Source organism: Podarcis gaigeae (genome assembly GCF_964106915.1).
Source record: "Podarcis gaigeae genome assembly, chromosome: 13".
Taxonomy (NCBI): Eukaryota; Metazoa; Chordata; class Lepidosauria; order Squamata; family Lacertidae; genus Podarcis; species Podarcis gaigeae.
In genome coordinates this window covers 2,538,128-2,556,020 of record NC_139689.1, presented here as the reverse complement: position 1 = coordinate 2,556,020, position 17,893 = coordinate 2,538,128, and the positions used below count along the sequence as shown (strand labels likewise).

Here is a 17,893-nt window from a genome sequence, read left to right as displayed (position 1 = left end):
GAGATTTCCGCCAACCCCACCCGCCGCTTATCAGGATTATCACTGCCACCATGCCATCTATCCCTCCCTCCAAGCTACGTGGGGGGAGATGGGTGGTTTTGCAGACGTGACTAACCGATGGGGCCTTATTATCGGGGACGCTGCCTCGGGGACTCTTATCAGGCCCTGCACAGGCAGGCAGCCCACCCAACTGGCCTGTCGTGCACATACCACTTCCTCCGTTCTCGGAGCCAGGGTCAAATTTGCTTATTTCATTAGAACAGGAAGGCTGCAAGCATCATGTAAAGAAAAAGAAGGTACCTTCTATCATATGTGGTGGACCTGTTCCAAGGTAAAGGACTTCTGGGAAAAAATTATAATGAATTTAAAAAATGATGAAATATACATTTATTAAGAAACCAGAGGCCTTTCTCCTTGGGATAGTAGGTACTGAATTGCCCCCAAAAGATGTGAAAGTACCGTATTTTTTGCTCTGTAAGACTCACTTTTTCCTTCCTAAAAAGTAAGGGGAAATGTGTGTGCGTCTTATGGAGCGAATGCAGGCTGCGCAGCTATCCCAGAAGCCAGAACAGCAAGAGGGATTGCTGCTTTCACTGCACAGCGATCCCTCTTGCTGTTCTGGCTTCTGGGATTCAGAATATTTTTTCTTCTTGTTTTCCTTCTCCAAAAACTAGGTGTGTCTTGTGGTCTGGTGCGTCTTATAGAGCGAAAACAACAGCTGCTAGGATTTTACTAGCCAGAAAATGGAAAACACAAGAATTACCAACGGTAGAAGAATGGCAGATGAAGATGATGGAATTTATGGAGCTGGCTGATCTCACCGGGAGAATCCGCGACCAGAAAGAAGAGGACTACCAAGAAGACTGGAAGAAATTTAAAGAATATTTGAACAAATATTCTAATATTAAAGATATGTAACCACTTGAAAGAACCAGTCAGGCCTAGGATTAAATTAGACTTAAATATATAAATAAGAAAATGGACTATAAGAAAGGTATTGAAATTGGAATACGACTGTAATATTGTTTTAGGAAATAATGATACTGGAAACTGCTACATTCAAATTAAGAGGAAATTCAGATGGAGGAGATTAGAGGAAGTCAAGCAAAATGTTTATGAAAATGGATTTTAATGAACTAACAGTTTCTTTTTTCCTGTTTATGTCTTTTAAGTCTGTTATTTTTTCTTCTTTTCACCTTTTTATTGTGTTGTTGTATATTTCTTTTTTCTTTTGTTTTGCTATGTCTATTGATGAAAATTAATAAATATTATTGGCAAAAAAAAAGGAAGGAAGGAAGGCTGCAAGCATCAGCTCCTGCGGTGTGGGAATCCCTTGCAGGCGACCGCAGGGCCTGGAGACAGGCAGCCGGGTTATGCAGCCACAGCAGTGACCGGAGGAGGAATGACCGCTGGGAGGAGCGAAGGGAGAAGAGATAGCATGGGGCGTCTGCAGCCGGACCCCTTCATCTACCCCGGTGCAACAAGACACGTCTCTCCCGTATCAGTCTCTGCAACCACAGCAGGCATTACAGTGGTACCTCGGGTTACATACACTTCAGGTTACATACGCTTCAGGTTACAGACTCCACTAACCCAGAAATAGTGCTTCAGGTTAAGAACTTTGCTTCAGGATGAGAACAGAAATCGTGCTCCGGCGGTGCGGAAGCAGCGGGAGGCCCCATTAGCTAAAGTGGTGCTTCAGGTAATAATAATAATAATAATAATAATAATAATAATAATAATAATAATTTATTTGTACCCCGCCTATCTGGCTTGGCTTCCCCAGCCACTCTGGGCGGCTTCCCAAAAAAAATATTAAAATACTCTAATACATCAAACATTAAAAGCTTCCCTGAACAGGGCTGCCTTCAGATGTCTTCTAAAAGTCTGGTAGTTGTTTATTTCCTTGACATCTGATGGGAGGGCGTTCCACAGGGCGGGTGCCACCACCGAGAAGGCCCTCTGCCTGGTTCCCTGTAGCTTTGCTTCTCGCAGGGAGGGAACTGCCAGAAGGCCCTCGGAGCTGGACCTCAGTGTCCGGGCAGAACGATGGGGGTGGAGATGCTCCTTCAGGTCTACTGGACTGAGGCCGTTTAGGGCTTTAAAGGTCAGCACCAATACTTTGAATTGTGCTTGGAAACGTACTGGTTAAGAACAGTTTCAGGTTAAGTGCGGACCTCCGGAACGAATTAAGTACTTAACCTGAGGTACCACTGTATAACCTTTCAACAGTATGACTTCACCTCCAAAGGAGCACTTCTCCATTGTCTGCGGAAACAGACGGATGCCAGCAACGATCACACACATATACATCTATTGGTGAGGGATGCTCCATCCAGCTCAATACCACCTACACTGACTGGCAGGGTTTCAGGCAGGGGGTGTCCCCCCGCCCAAGTCCTACCTAGAGATACCATTGGAAATTGAACATGGGACCTTACACATGCAAGGCTCTGTTGCTGAGCAGTGGTTCTTTCCTTAAAACAAACCCAAGATTCTAGTCCTCACTGAACAATGGGAGCTGCCTTCGGTCCACCGAGCTCAATATTGTCTACACTGAGTGGCAGCAGAGATACCTATCAGACAGGTTATTTCTCCCAGTCCTACCTAGAGATGCCGTCAGGGGTTGAACCTGAAACCTTCTGCATGCCAAGTAGGTGCTCTCTGCCTCTGAACTACAGCCATATTCTCCACTATACCTGCTTCTGGCTGCCCCTAACCCCCCCCCCCATAGTCATCCCTTCCTATACTCAGAATGACCTGCCTTGGAGGAAGGGTAATGGAAGAACAGGCGCAATGAGAAGAGAAGAAAGTTTATTTTGCTTATTTTTCTATTTGTATCCCACTTTTTCCTCCAAGGATCTCAAGGTGGTATACAGAGCTCTCTGCCACCCACACCCATCTATAAACCCTAAATACAGAGTGTTTCATGGCTGAGTGGGAGGATTTGAACCCTGGTCTCTTTGGTCCCAGTCCAGTGCTGTAGCCACTACACCAGCCTGCCTCTCTCTTTGGGGCAGCCCCCGGCTTCTCTGGGGCTAGTATTCTTCTCCAATTAATGCACTCTCTCTCTCTCTCTCTCTCTCTCTCACACACAAGGAGCAGGTTAAATATTAGTTCCTGTGTGTGGTGAGTCAGGAATTCAGCTCCGTAGCCTCAAATATATATATTCACTCCTCCTCCCGGCAAAACTAAAGAGTCCTGGATCTTGGCCTTGCCAATTGAACCCCATAAATCCTATTTCCTTTTGGGGGGACCCAGGAATCCTGATATTTAAGGCACCTTTAACCAGCTGGGACCTGCTCCCAATCAGGCAGGAAGTTCAGGAGTTCTGGATCTGAGTCCCCAGAAATTACCCCTTATTTAGGGGGAGAGGGGTCCCCAGTTTTTACACCATGACCTTCCAGACTCTGCCTCTGGTGTTTCCTGGGCTTTGAGGCTCTCTCCTTGCGGGGCCTGCCCACCTCCTGCATCCTGATTTCACAAAGGAGGAGGTAAAAGTTATCTTATGAATAAAAAATAAAAACCCTTCCTTTGCCGGCTCAAAGTGGCTTTTATTTCTCCTCGCACCAGGATCCCCACATCCCAACACAAAAGTGGCAAAGGCCATTCCAGAAGTTGTAGGTGAAGTCTGGCCAGACAGGAATTAGATCAGCTGGTGGGACCTGCAGCCTAAAACAGCAAGAGAGAGTGTGGTGCAGTGGTTAGACCATGGGTAGGCAAACTAAGACCCGGGGGCCAGATCTGGCCCAATCGCCTTCTAAATCCGGCCCGTGGACAGTCAGCGTGTTTTTACATGAGTAGAATGTGCCCTTTTATTTAAAATGCATCTCTGGGTTATTTGTGGGGCCTGCCTGGTGTTTTTTTACATGAGTAGAATATGTGCTTTTATTTAAAATGCATCTCTGGGTTATTTGTGGGGCCTGCCTGGTGTTTTTTTACATGAGTAGAATGTGTGCTTTTATTTAAAAATGCATCTCTGGGTTATTTGTGGGGTGTAGGAATTCGTTTATTTCCCCCAAAAAAGTATAGTCCGGCTCCCCACAAGGTCTGAGGGACAGTGGACTGGCCCCCTGCTGAAAAAGTTTGCTGACCCCTGGGTTAGACTTCTGAACTAGGACCTGGGAAAGATCAGGGTTCAAATCCCCCCACTCGACGATGAAACACACTGAGAGACCTTGGGGGCCAGTCACCGTCTCGCCCAGCCTAGCCTACCTCACGGGACCGCTGTGAGGATTAAATGGTAAGAAGGAGAACCTTGAGCTCCTTGGAGGAAAAGGTGGGATACAGACAGATAGACATATGGGGGCACCAGGTTGGGGAAGGCGAGAGAGACTGGGTGTGAGGCATGCCCAAGCGATCCCCTGACGTGGCACTCACTTGAGATCCCAACCTTTAAGCCTAAGCCCTTCCCCTGAAACAAGCAAACCAGAGAACCCCTCCGCCGCTCACTCCCTTCCATGCCCAAAGCCCCTTCCCCTCCATCCATCCGTCACCCCGAAGACTCACTGATTCTTGGGGAGGCCTGGCTTTGTGGAGACGTTTTGGGTCTCCTGTCGAACTCAGCGCCTGCCCCTCTTTTGCTCCCTTGCTGAGTTGCTCCTCCTCCCTCCGTCCCTCGTGGGCCAAACCTCCAGGTCACTCAACCCAGCCCCAGAGAGGAGAGTCTGACCTCCCTCTAGCCAGGGGTGGGGTGGAGGCAGGGAGAGTGTGAGTGTGCTTGTGTACATGTGCCAGGGTGTGCCCACGCAGCCCCACCTCCCTGACCCCCCTCCCCATTTTTGCCTTTTGCAGATTTGCCTTTAATAATAATAACAATTTTCCCATCTCGTCCTCTGTCGTCCCCTTCTCCTTGCGCCCTCCATCTTTCCCAACATCAGGGTCTTTCCCAGGGAGTCTTCTCTTCTCATGAGGTGGCCAAAGTATTGGAGCCTCAGCTTCAGGATCTGTCCTTCCAGTGAGCACTCAGGGCTGATTTCCTTCAGAATGGAGAGGTTGGGTCTTCTTGCAGTCCATGGGACTCTCAAGAGTCTCCTCCAGCCAAAAGGACCATCTGGTCCAAACCCCTGCAATTCAGGGATACTGTGGGCTGAGTGTGTTGACCACACTGAGCCAGATTATGGACCCCTGGTCTGAGTTGGTATAAAGTAACTTCTTAGGCTCCAAAGTGAAAAGGATCTAGTGAAAGTCCAAGTGAGAAGGATCTAGAAGTCTTAGTAGAGCAGAAGCTTAACGTGAGTCCGCAGTGTGATGCAGCAGCAAAAAAGGCAAATACTATTCTCGGCTGCATCCACAGAAGTCTAGTGTCCATGTCATAGTATCACTCTATTCTGCCTTGGTCAGACCATACCTGGAGTGCTGTGTCCAGTTCTGGGCACCACAATTTAAGACGGATATTGACATGTTGGAGTGTCTGCAGACGAGGGCGACCAAGATGAACAAGGGTCTCGAAACCAAGCTGTATGAAGAATGGTTGAGGGAACTGGGTACGTTTAGCCTGGTAATAATAATAATAATAATAACAACATTTATTTATACCCCAGCCAAGACCGGGCTCAGGGCGGCTAACAACCAATAATAAAAACAAGTTGATTAAAATACAACTTAAAAAACAAGATTAAAGTACAACATTAAAACATTAAGATGCAGCCTCTTCACAGGAGGAGAAAGGAAAAAAGAAAGAGGGGGAGGGAATCAAACTGATTCCAAGCCAAAGGCCCGGCGGAATAACTCTGCCTTACAGGCCCTGCGGAAAGAAATCAGATCCTGCAGGGCCCTGGTCTCATGAGACAGAGTGTTCCACCAGGCCGGAGCCATCACTGAAAAGGCCCTGGCTCTGGTTGAGGCTAATCTGACTTCCTTGGGGCCCGGGACCTCTAGGGTGTTGCTGTTTATGGACCTTGAGGCTCTCCATGGGGCATACCGGGAGAGGCGGTCCCGTAGGTACGAGGGTCCTAGGCCGTGAAGGGCTTTAAAAGTCAAAACCAGCACCTTGAACCTGACCCTGTACTCCACCAGGAGCCAGTGCAGCTGGAAGAGCACTGGGTGAATCTGCTCCCATGGCAGAGACCCCGTGAGGAGCCTCGCTGCACCCTTCTGCATCCGCTGGAGTTTCTGGGACAGCTTCAAGGGCAGCCCCACGTAGAGCAAATTACAGTAGTCAAGCGTGGGGGATGATTGTCGCATGGATCACTGTGGCCAGGTCGGGGCGGGAAAGGTAAGGGACCAACTGCTTGGTAAAAAGGAGAGTGGGAGGAGATATGTTAGCATCTTCAAATATATATATAGGGCTGTCCCATGGAAGATGGAGCAAGCTAGTTTTCTTGTTTTCCCCTCCCACTAGGGAAGAAGGGGTGAGTAAAGTTCAGCACTGGGAATAACACAGGGAATCAAATCAATATTATCCAACGGCTGAACTGGGAATCAAAAGCTGCCACTGGGGGAGGCGAGGGGCCCACTCTGAATTAGGTCCAGGGGACCCCAGAATAAGGTTACCAGATTTTTTTCCAATGAATCCGGGGACACTTTTCAACTTTGATAGGATTTTGTCAGAGGACTGATTTGTAAACCCGGGGACTGTCCCCGGGAAACGGGGACGTCTGGTAACCTTACCCCAGAAGCCAGCCCCACCCCCATTCCCTTCCCAGGGGTGGGAGACCAGCACTGCCTCCTATTCTCCAGCAGACAACATTGCGGGGAGGCTGCCGAACAGGGTGCAGATCCAGTCTCCAAGCAGCTCACAGCAGTGCACGATACATTCCTCTGCGGCCCTTATGGATCCTGCCACCCAAGGCTCGCCTTGCCTTGTGGGTGGGCCGGCCCTATTCCAACTCTACAATTCTATGGCTTTGTGAATTCAGAGTAAATGCAGCCGATTTTGGCCAGAGCAGAATCTTGTAAGCGGAGAGGGCGAGAGTTGGATGGTGATTAGGTTTGGGGTGTTGTGACTGTGTTCCTATTTTCACCAGTGTTGTGTTGCAGAATAGGCAGGTAAGCTGGGGAGGCGTTCCCCAGCCCAGTGGCCTCCAGACTACACCTGCCGTCAGTCCCAAGACAATACGCCTGTGCTGGCTGGGACTGATGTGATTTGTTGTCCAAAACATCCTGAGTTCACTAGGTTTGGATTTGCTGTAGTAAGGACTTTGCAATGTGCATTTATGTTAATTCCCCATCTGCCCTGAAGGGGGCAGAGCAGCACCCAGCTAAGACAACCATCTTCATTCAAGGCACATCAGCACACTTTAATGCTTTCTAAGAAACTATAAAGGAAGGAGGCCAGATTGCTCAAGGCAAAGAGGAAGGGGGAGGCAGGAGGTGTGAATGGCTGTGTGTCAATTTGAACTCTTCCTGTGGTTTATTACTGCAGATCATGGCACGAATAAAATAAGGTTGGCTTAATACGACAAGAGACCCTCCATTATTAACTTTCTCAAGGAACCAATATAGGTACACTTCTGTCTAAGGACAGGTATACGTCATTTTTTGGCTGGCTCTTAATGTGGGTTTTGTGGCAAAATTCTCACACTCGCTTTCTGCAGGGTTTTGAGAATGGTTGGGGATTCTTCCACTCTTTAGATCAAGGTGTGTGTGTGTGTGTGTCTGCTTAAACTGTAATTTTGCTGCCCGAAGTAGCATTTATATATTCTGTCACTTTCGTTTCACATAATAAACCAAGCTTTCTTTATTCCTTCTCTGTGAGAACGTCTTGTGGGTGTAAGGTTAAGGGTCAACGTGTGTCCATAAGGGTAACACACGTGGTAACTCTGGCCCAAGTTCCCAAACCATACACTCGTGCGTATGAATTCACGTGAGTGCTGGGCACGCTTGTGGGATCAGACACATGCTTGTGAGAGAGGGGTGAGCGCACACACCTTCACCCTCCTGCCATGCTATCGCAGAAGGGTAACACGCGTCACTGTGGCTCAGTTTCATTGGCCCCACGGCAGGTCCCCGGGGAGCTCTTGGGTGTGAGACGTTTTGCCAAAATCCCTGTTCCCATAACACCTCTTTCCAACCCCAAGAACATAAGAAGAGGCTGCTGGATCAGACCAGTGGCCCATTTGGTCCTGTGTCCTGGTCTCACAGTGGCTGACCAGATGCCCCAGTAGGAAACCAGAGGCCACCAGACTGGGAAAATATGATTTAGGGCATATTTATGATTTTATGTATATGTTTCATACAATTTATATACTTTCTTGCTTATAAAAACAAACCAACAAACTCAGGAGCAGTTTTCAAGAATACTTGCACATATAGTCACTCGTTCACATATATTCACGTATGGTGGTTAAAAGGTCCCTCTGTTTGACCAGGGAGAAGAGTCGGTGGAGGAAGATTGGAGGAAATTTAAAGACTACTTACAGAAACATTGCAAAATTAATATCTGTTAGAAGGATGTTGGAATAATATTATATGATTTTAGCAGGAATGATTTAAAGGATTTGGGAATAACTGACTGTTAACTGGTGAAAGGAGGAAAAGTAAAGTTACATTATATTAAGACAATTTACAGGACAAACATTTTAAAAGAGGGAAAGGATTTGCTGAAATGGATAATTGACCTAGAATACAAAAAAGGGAGGTGTGAGGAGGTCAAGGAAATAAGCTAATGAAAGATTACTAATGAGGAGATCTGATGTATTTTTCCCCCTGCTTTTTTGTTTTTGTTTAATGGGTCTTACTTCTCTGTTTCTTTTTATATATATTGTGATGTGTTGTTTTGTTTTTGTTTAATGTGATATTTTTACTTTTTCTTTCTGTAATTTTTTAAAACTTTAATAAATATTATTTAAAAATAATATAATATAAAAGGTCCCTCTGTTTGCGCCTGACCTAGAAAGTGGTGGGTGCAGAACAGGAACTAGGAAGAAGGTTGCAGGGCTTGGGGCTTTTTAACTGAGAGGAAAAGGCAAGGGAGAGGCTGCATGATAGGAGTCTATAAAATGATGTGCAGCATGGAAAACACTGGAACTCGTGGGCATCCAATGAAGCCAAACGTTGGGAGGTTCAGGACAGATAAAAGAAAGTTCTTCTTCACACAGCACATACGTTAAACTACAGTTACAGGTAGGTAGCTGTGTTGGTCTGCCACAGTCAAAACAAAATTTAAAAATTCCTTCCAGTAGCACCTTAGAGACCAAGTAAGTTAGTTATTGGTATGAGTTTTCGTGTGCATGCACACTCCTTCAGATACATTGAAACAGAAGTCACGAGACCCTTATATATAGTGAGAGGGTGGCGTGGGGTATTACTCAGAAGGGGGGTGGGAATGGGTGATTGGCTGATACGTGTGGTAAACCTGTTGACGACTGTTAATGACTGCAATTGGTTTTACAGGAAAAAGCAAGGGGAGAGATGGCTAAAAATAGCTTTATCATGTATAATGAGATACGGATCCAATGTCTCTATTCAGACCAGGTCTCTCCATGGTTTTAAGTTTGGTAGGTAAAGGTAAAGGGACCCCTGACCATTAGGTCCAGTCGTGGCCAACTCTGGGGTTGCAGCACTCATCTCGCTTTACTGGCCAAGGGAGCCGGCATACAGCTTCCGGGTCATGTGGCCGGCATGACTAAGCCACTTCTGGCAAACCAGATCAGCGCACGGAAATGCCATTTACCTTCCTGCCAGAGCGGTACCTGTTTATCTACTTGCACTTTGACGTGCTTTCGAACTGCTAGGTTGGCAGGAGCAGGGACTGAGCAACGGGAGCTCATCCCGCCCCGGGGATTTGAACCGCCGACCTTCTGAGGGGCAAGTCCTAGGCTCTGTGGTTTAACCCACAGTGCCACCTGCGTCCCTTAAGTTTGGTAATAAGTTGCAATTCAGCAACTTCTCTTTCCAGTCTATTTCTGAAATTCTTTTGTAAGAAGACAGCTACTTTGAGATCTTGTATAGAATGTCCTGGGAGACTGAAGTGTTCTCCTTCTGGTTTCTCTGTCTTGTGGTTCCTGATATGGAGGCAGTGGTGGCCACCAAACTTTCAAGATAGGACAAACTACTGGAGAAGAGGGCCTTCCATGGTGAATAGCCAGCATGGCTCAGGCAGCGATGACTCCAGATGTTAGCTGCTGGAAACTGCAGGAAGGGAGAAGGCTCTTGTTCAACGCTGGAAACAGCGCTGTCAGATTTGCTACGCAGTCGCCGGAGCTGATGCAAGACCTGTCTCGTTTCCGAGAGCAAGCAGCGTGCCAGGCAGGATCCCAGAATAGGCTGGCAAACGCTGCGCGCCCCCTAGCGCTGCCCCGACGAGGGCACTGGGGTCAGAGAAGCTGTTTGCATTGCACAAGAAGCAGGAAGAGATAAGGAACTACCAGGGCTAAGCTGTCAGACTTTGCGGCATCCAGGAAGGCGTGGCCAAAGAAGGGCACGCCCCCTCAGGCTGGTAAGCCCAACCCTCTTTTAACTCTTCACTCCCTCCCACTCCATCTCTGGGTATATATACAGCCTATTTTATCACTTGTTATATCTCCCAAGTCTGGAGAGGGAGATGCTCAGAGACCAAAAGTGTTGTTGTTTAAAAGAGGTTAATTTTAACCTAGGTTTATCACAGGCAAAATTATCTCTGTTTAGTTCATCAAGCCGAGTTAGGTTGGTGTATGCCAACCTTCGAGCTCCACAGAACTCTTCATCCAGGGGCAATGCTGACAAAGAGTTCTGTGAAAGTCAAAAGACTGCAGGGTGCTCCACTGATCTAAGCCAGCCCAAGTTGGGTTTACTTAAGATAAGGGGAGGATTTAAGGAAGGGAATTTCAAAGACAGAACTGAAGTCAGGTCTGAAACATTCTGGTCAGTGAGGAGGGAAATGGCCGCTGGACTGAATGCCTGGCTTTCAAAGGATTGTAGAGCTCGAAGGGACCCATCAGGGTCATCTAGCCCAACCCCCTGCAATGCAGAGATCACAGCTAAATCATAGCTTTAAGCCATTTAATTCTGTCTTCCCCAACTGGGTGCCCTCCATATGTTTTAGACTACAATTCCTACAAGCTCCAAGCCAGCATAGCCGTATTATTCCACAACTGGGGGCAACTGCTGAGAAGGCCCTGTTTTCGTACCGCCACTGCCTGTAGGATTTTATTTATTTTACATAGGCCATCTTTTAGCGCAAGGCCCTCCCAGGGCGGCTCAGATCTAAGGAGTAATTTCAACAGAATGCAGTCAATATGGCCATCACCACATTTCAAAAGTCGGAACTATAACGCAAATAGGATTAGTTTAGAGAACAAAAAAAATCCTAGATGTTTGTAGGTGGGCAGTGGATAGTCAGCTCTGATTCCTACATTGCAAAAAGTTGGGACTGGATGCCCCTTGGAGTCCTTTAGAATTCTATTTTTCCACTGGTAAGAGAAAGGAACTCTGTGCATGCTTAGAAACCCTTGGCTGTTGCTGCAGCTAGCCCAGAGAGCTCCTCTGAGCACCAGCAAGACCTGCTTTTGGTGAAGGCAGGGACTTTCCACCATGCCTGGCTGCTTCAGAATTCTGTGTGCAGTTTCCCAGAACCATCTCCTTGCAGCGCCCCTGCCGGGATCTGTATGTGTGTTATCCCTGACACATGATAACCCACCTTCCCATTTTCCTAGATTTCCAGGAAGTTTTCTCAGAAGTCACGTGACTGACAATGTCTCAGGGCTTGCTGGCGTACGCCGCATTTCTGGGTCCTGAATAAGGAGCAGGACGTACAGGATGGAATTTCTGCTGTGCAATTTATTTTTCAATTTATTTTACACCCTGGGCTGCGACCCCAGCACTGTGAGAGCCACAGTGTGGTGCAGTGGTTAGAGTAACGGTCAGGAAGTTCATTGGATGGCCCTAGCCCAGTCACTGCCCCTCTCAGCCTACCTCACAGGACTGTTGTGGGAATTAAATGCGCCAGTCCTCTTCTGAAGCCATCCAAGTTGGTTGCCATCACAGACTCCTGTGGGAGGGAGTTCCATAGTTTAGCTCTGCGCTGCACGAAGGACTTCCTTTTCAGTGGCCTGAATCTTCTACACACACACACACACACACACACACACACAGAATATCGAAGTTAAACTAAGCTACGCCACCCCTCAGAGGTCGTCAGCTCCTGTGTGAATATTTTGCAATCCTCAGCTCCCTGAGAATGCATATGCAGTGCGTTGTGTTCAACAGTTCTTCTCATAATCGTTAAGAACAAGATGGCGCATAGTGCATGGGAAGGCAAACTAAGGCCCGGGGGCCGGATCTGGCCCAATTGCCTTCTCAATCCGGCCCGCGGCTGGTCCAGGAATCAGCGTGTTTTTACATGAGTAGAATGTGTGCTTTTATTCAAAATGCATCTCTGGGTTATTTGTGGGGCATAGGAATTCATTCATTTCCCCCCAAAAATAGAGTCCAGCCCCCCACAAGGTCTGAGGGACAGTGGACCGGCCCCCTGCTGAAAAAGTTTGCTGACCCCTGATATAGTGCTTTAGCGTATACTGTGCTTACAGTTTATTTTGTTCCCACAACAACCTTGTAAGGTTGGCATTGTGACTATCCCCATGCAGCAGGTGGAAGACCTGAAGAGAGGAGTCGTGCGCCTCTCATTCAGTGTTACCCAACCCCATTCATTCAGGGAGCATGTCCAGGAGAAGCAATAATGCTGGAATCATAGAATTGCAAGGGATCCAAAGAGATCATCCAGCCCAACCCCCTGCAACGCAGGAATCACAGCTCAGAAAACCCTCAGTGGACGCCCGCGCTGCCGCCAAAGGGAGAGATGCCTGCAATTTAGGATGGGCTGAGCATTTTATTTGTAGTACAGTGGTACCTCGGGTTACATACGCTTCAGGTTACAGTCTTCGCTAACCCAGAAATAGTGCTTCAGGTTAAGAACTTTGCTTCAGGATGAGAGCAGAAATCGTGCTCCAGCGGCGCGGCAGCAGCAGGAGGCCCATTAGCTAAAGTGGTGCTTCAGGTTAAAAACAGTTTCAGGTTAAGTAGGGACCTCCGGAACGAATTAAGTACTTAACCCAAGGTACCACTGTAATTCCATCTCTCATGGGGTGTGAGGCCTAACAGCGACCCCCAGTGGCGTAGCGTGGGTTGTCAGCACCCGGGGCAAGGCAAGTAATTTGCACCCCCTAACCCGTGGATTTGCGCCCCCTAACCCGTGGATTTGCGCCCCCTAACCCTAACCCCCAAATGTTGCGCCCGGTGCTGCCGGGCCCCCCTGCACCCCCACGCTACGCCACTGGCAACCCCCACCCCTTACCCGCATCACAGGACCATAGCAAATGTCCTTTCAAAACCTCCTTCTAAATTGAGAAAAGCAAAACTGAAAATCAAGCTGGATAAACGTGGGTTTTCCTTCATCACGAGGGCTTTAGACCTGGTTTTTGTTTTGTTTTTTTATCTAATTGCCTTGAGACAGGAGGCAATTAATAAACCGATAATAGTAATAAAAAGCCATAAGTCGGGAGGAAGAAGGCGGGAGTTGGCAACCGAGGGAGGCCAAAGACTTTGGCAGGAAGAGGCTCCCCGCTCCCCACACCTGCTGTGACCACTGGTCCCCGCTCCCATTCTCTGGAGGCTCCTTTGGGAAGGCCGATGGCCAAAGGTCAGAGGTCTCCCTTCCCGCCTGGCCTGGTTGATCTGTCACCGTCGCTGGCGCCGCCCGGCCTCATCCCCTGTTTGGAGACGCGGCCAGGATCGATGGAGCCGCCTGCCTGGGTCGGCGGATCAAGGCTTCCTCGTCGTGTGCAGGCCGGCACGTATGAGGAGCCGGGAGCCACTGGGAGCTCTGGCCGGGGGCCCAGCAGCGCCACACACAGGGTGGGGAGGGCAGCGGAGGAGCAAGTGGGGGGTGGGGGTGGCCAGGACTCCTGGGTCCCATTCAGAGCCTGGAAGAGAGGGGAGGGAGGGGGCCAGGACACCTGGGTTCTCCTGGGCACCTATTGCAAGGAAAAGAAACCTAATGTGGGGTGGGGGAGATCAGGGATAGCTGCTCTGCAGGCAGGAATTCAACCAATGCAGCTTTTTCCCCTAGAGAGGAAGAGAGGGAGGACGCTGTACCTCTTTGATTTCTGCCTGTTCTGCAGCTGTTTAAAAGTCTGGAGGGGGGAGCTGGGGGAGCGGCAAACCAAACTTGGGCAGAATGGATGTGAGGTAGGACTCCTGGGTTCTCTGGGGAGAGAGGGGTTTCCTGCTAGCAGTCAGGACACCTGGGTCCCCTGAGGCAGGAAGTTTGTTCTGGCTTCAGAGCAGTGACAGGGCGGATCCAGAATTCCTGATTTCTTCCCCTCATCTGCTGGCAAATGGATGTATCTGAAGAAGTGTGCATGCACACGAAAGCTCATACCTATAACAAACTTAGCTGGTCTCTAAGGTGCTACTGGAAGGAATTTTTTATTTTATTTTGTGAGAGCTAGTGGTTTGGCCCAGCCTTGAATATGGGAGCAGAGGAGGGCCCTGAGTTCAAAAGCTCCTCTGACAGATATGGCCAGACCTGCACTGGCTGGGCAGACTTTGCCAGCAAACACTCGGCACCAGTTCTCCACCCGCAATGTTGCCCATGAATATTCTGCCTCAGTTTGCCATCTGTGAAATGGGCCCAATCAAGACGTAATTGAAACCGTAGCACTGTTTCCTCCACGAGGGCTATGTGAAGCCTTAATGGCAGGAAGTGTGTGAGAGGGGTGGCTTCTTGGCTTCTCTAGAAAACTAGTAAACGGTATAACAGAACAGCAGGCAGACAGAGTAAGAGGTTCCAACTCTGGGCAATTTGAGTTCAGTCAGGAGCCTGGGGAAAAACTGGGAGCCAGGACTCCTGAGTTGTCAAAGTGGGAGAGAGTGGGAAGAGAGTTAGACAGGGATATGGGGCTGGGAGCCAGGACTTCCGAGTCCCCCTTGATTCACGGCTCTGCCCCACCTCCCCTGCAACCAGCCCCCCTTCCTCGGTGGCGTGTGTGATGTGAAGCGACCCCACGGAGCGTTGGACTCGTTGCACGTACGCACACCAGGCAAGGTGGCCCAGGCACGGACCGCCGCATCTGCAGCCATCAGAAAGTGGTCCCTGGGGGCCCCATAAATCGGCACGGCGGCATCTTGTCGCCAAGTAAATGAAAGCGGCTTTCCCACCACCTCTGAGTGGGAGGAAGCCTCATAACAATAGGGATGTGTGATCAGACAGTCTGGCTGGCTGTGGCCTGTTGCTCTCGGTGTGTGTATGAAAGAGAAATATTTTTTTTAACCACATCACATGCGCCTGTGACCTGCTTTCGGAAAAGCAGAGGCTATTTACCTTAGAGTTGGAATGGGCTCACGAGGGTCATCCAGTCCAACCCCTGGCAATGCAGGGATCACAGCTCAAGAATTCCTTTTCCTAGTTGTGGAGGGGAGTGTTGTTTCGCTCACCAGATAAAAGTGGTTTTGCACAGAATCATAGAGTTGGAAGAGACCACAAGGGCCATCGAGTCCAACCCCCTGCCAAGCAGGAAACACCATCAGAGCATATAGAGAAGGCCAGGGAAGGGCTTCACAGCCTCTCCTCACAAACACAAATTTGTCGCTTTCTCGCTGTGCACCACCAGTGGAACTCACTGCTTCATGATTACAAGATGGCTGCTAGCAGTGTCTGGTGGCTACGATTAGGGAATGGTGGTGGTGGGGTGTTTGATTTTGTTTGCGTCTTAATAAGAAACTAAATAGGTACTTCGCATTTTTTGAACCAAAACCACAACTATCCTTTGAAAGTCATGCTTCTCTGAATTTTGCGATGGTGTTCGCCAACCAAACAGTGTGTACGAACATGCGTATGTTGGGGAAATGTATAGAGTTCTGAAAAGAACGTACAAAAGTGCATTATGGCAGGGGACATGCATCTATTGCTCAAAACAGCACACAAGAATGTGTATTCTAGGAGAAATTGGCACCAAAATGCTGAGGAATCTTCATGAGGATTTAAAAAATAAACCATCATTTGCTACCGAAACACACAGAGAACCGGATTTAGGATTGGGAAGATGAGAAACTGAAACCGGCCTAATCATAGATTCCCTAGTCCTGACACCTGAAGTCTGAAGGCTGCGTGTCCCGTGGGAGTGCCCTGCACGGATCCCGGAACCGTGCTGTGCAAACACAGAGTTGGGCAGAACGTCCTGTCCTGAGGACCTCCGGATTCTCTCTCGCTACCTTCCCAAATGCAAGCCTCCCCATCAGCAATGCTGGGAGACCATGTTTGGAAGATGCAGGACAGGCAAAATGAAACCCTTCTGTGTCCCAGGAGGCTGGGACAGACAGAGGACTGGACAGATTCATCGGCGGCCAGGCTAGCCAGGGCTGCTAGCTACAATGGCTATGCAGAGGCGGCTTGAGAGTAGTGTGACCATTTGTCAAGAATGTATAACTTGCTGTTGAAATGGAACACTCAGGATGAAACGGTGAAATCAGCTATGATTAGATGGGCACAAGATGTTGGACATAATATTATGATGGCTGACTGGGAACAGTTATGGACCACAGGTATGAAGTTCACGGCATGTAATGCCCTAAGAGAGAATATAATGAAAATGATCTACAGGTGGTACATGACACCAGTCAAGCTTGCAAAAATATATCACTTGCCTGATAATAAATGCTGGAAATGTAATGAGACTGAAGGTACATTCTTTCACCTTTGGTGGACGTGCCCAAGGCTTAAGACTTTCTGGGAGATGATCTGTAATGAAATGAAAAAGGTATTTAAATATACCTTCATGAAGAAACCAGAGGCCTTTCTCCTGGGCATGGTCGGCCAAATGGTGTTAAAGAAGGATAGAACTTTCTTTATGTATGCTACAACAGCAGCAAGAATACTTATTGCAAAGTATTGGAAGACACAAGATCTACCCACCCTGGAAGAATGGCAGATGAAGGTGATGGACTATATGGAACTGGCGGAAATGACTGGCTGAATCCGAGACCAGGGAGAAGAGTCGGTGGAGGAAGATTGGAAAAAATTTAAAGTTTATTTACAGAAACATTGTAAAATCAAGGAATGTTAGAAGGATGTTGGAATGAAGTTACGTGGTTTTAGCAGAAATGTTACAAAGGATTAAGTAAAAATAGATTGTTAATTGGTGAGAATGTAAAGTTACATTATTTTAAGATAAATTATTAGGATAAAAACAAAGATGGAAAGGATTTGCTGAAATAGTTAATTGAACTAGAATACAAAAAAGGGAGGTGTGAGGAGGTCAAGGAAACAAGCAAATGAAAGATAAGTTATGGGAAGATTCGATGTGTGTTTTTTTTCTAATTGTTTTTATTCTTCTGTTGTTGTTTTTTGTTCTTCTGTTTTTTCTTTATTTTTGTAATTTTTCAAAACCTCAATAAATATTATTTTTTTAAAAAAAAGAGAGTAGTGTGACCATTTCGGCCGCACTGGCCCCTGGGAGACTAGGTGGGCCCCCTTTGGCTTGATCCACCTGGCTCTTCTTATGTCCTTTGGTTCCACAGTACTGGGCAAGGCAGACCAGCGGCCCGGCCCCTCTGTAGCTCTCTGCGTGCATCCCATGCTCTGCATCCCATGACTCAGCAGAGAGAGAAAGCGGCTGGCTCCTCTGCTCTGCTCAGGAATGTGAACTTCCCTCTGGAGGAAAGGAGCCGCCGGGAGCCCATAAGGGCAGCTGGATCGCTCCGCGCTGTCTGCAATGAAAAGCAGCGGCACAGAGATCAGCCTGGTCCAAGCTGGTCCCTCCAGATGTTTTGGACTACAATTCCCATCACAGCTGATGCTGCCTGGGGCCGAGGGCAATTGTAGGCCCAAACATGGGGGAGACTGAACCAGAGGAAGACCCTTCTCCTTTCCCTCCTGCCCCGGCTGATGCCCCTTTGCCCTCTTTCTGCTTAAGAGCTCAGCCGGTAGAGCACGAGACTCTTAATCTCAGGGTTGTGCTTGCTAAAAATTGGAAAA

At 48.3% G+C, this 17,893-nt stretch overlaps 1 protein-coding gene across 5 annotated transcripts in view; it reads right to left on the bottom strand.

The window, feature by feature from the left end:
- Positions 1-17,893, bottom strand: part of TFR2 (transferrin receptor 2) — a 51,712-nt gene that overhangs the window by 26,482 nt on the left and 7,337 nt on the right. The window contains exons 1-2 of one of the 5 annotated variants that reach the window (XM_083706631.1): positions 4,510-4,678; positions 764-863 (exon numbers count right to left, since the gene is read on the bottom strand). The exons of 2 other annotated variants lie outside the window; for them this stretch is intronic. The gene's annotated coding sequence lies outside the window, so the exon portion shown is untranslated. Of the gene's footprint in view, positions 1-300; positions 343-763; positions 864-4,509; positions 4,679-17,893 lie in introns of those variants that run through there. 2 more of the 5 variants (XM_083706629.1, XM_083706630.1) reach the window with 2 other exon arrangements.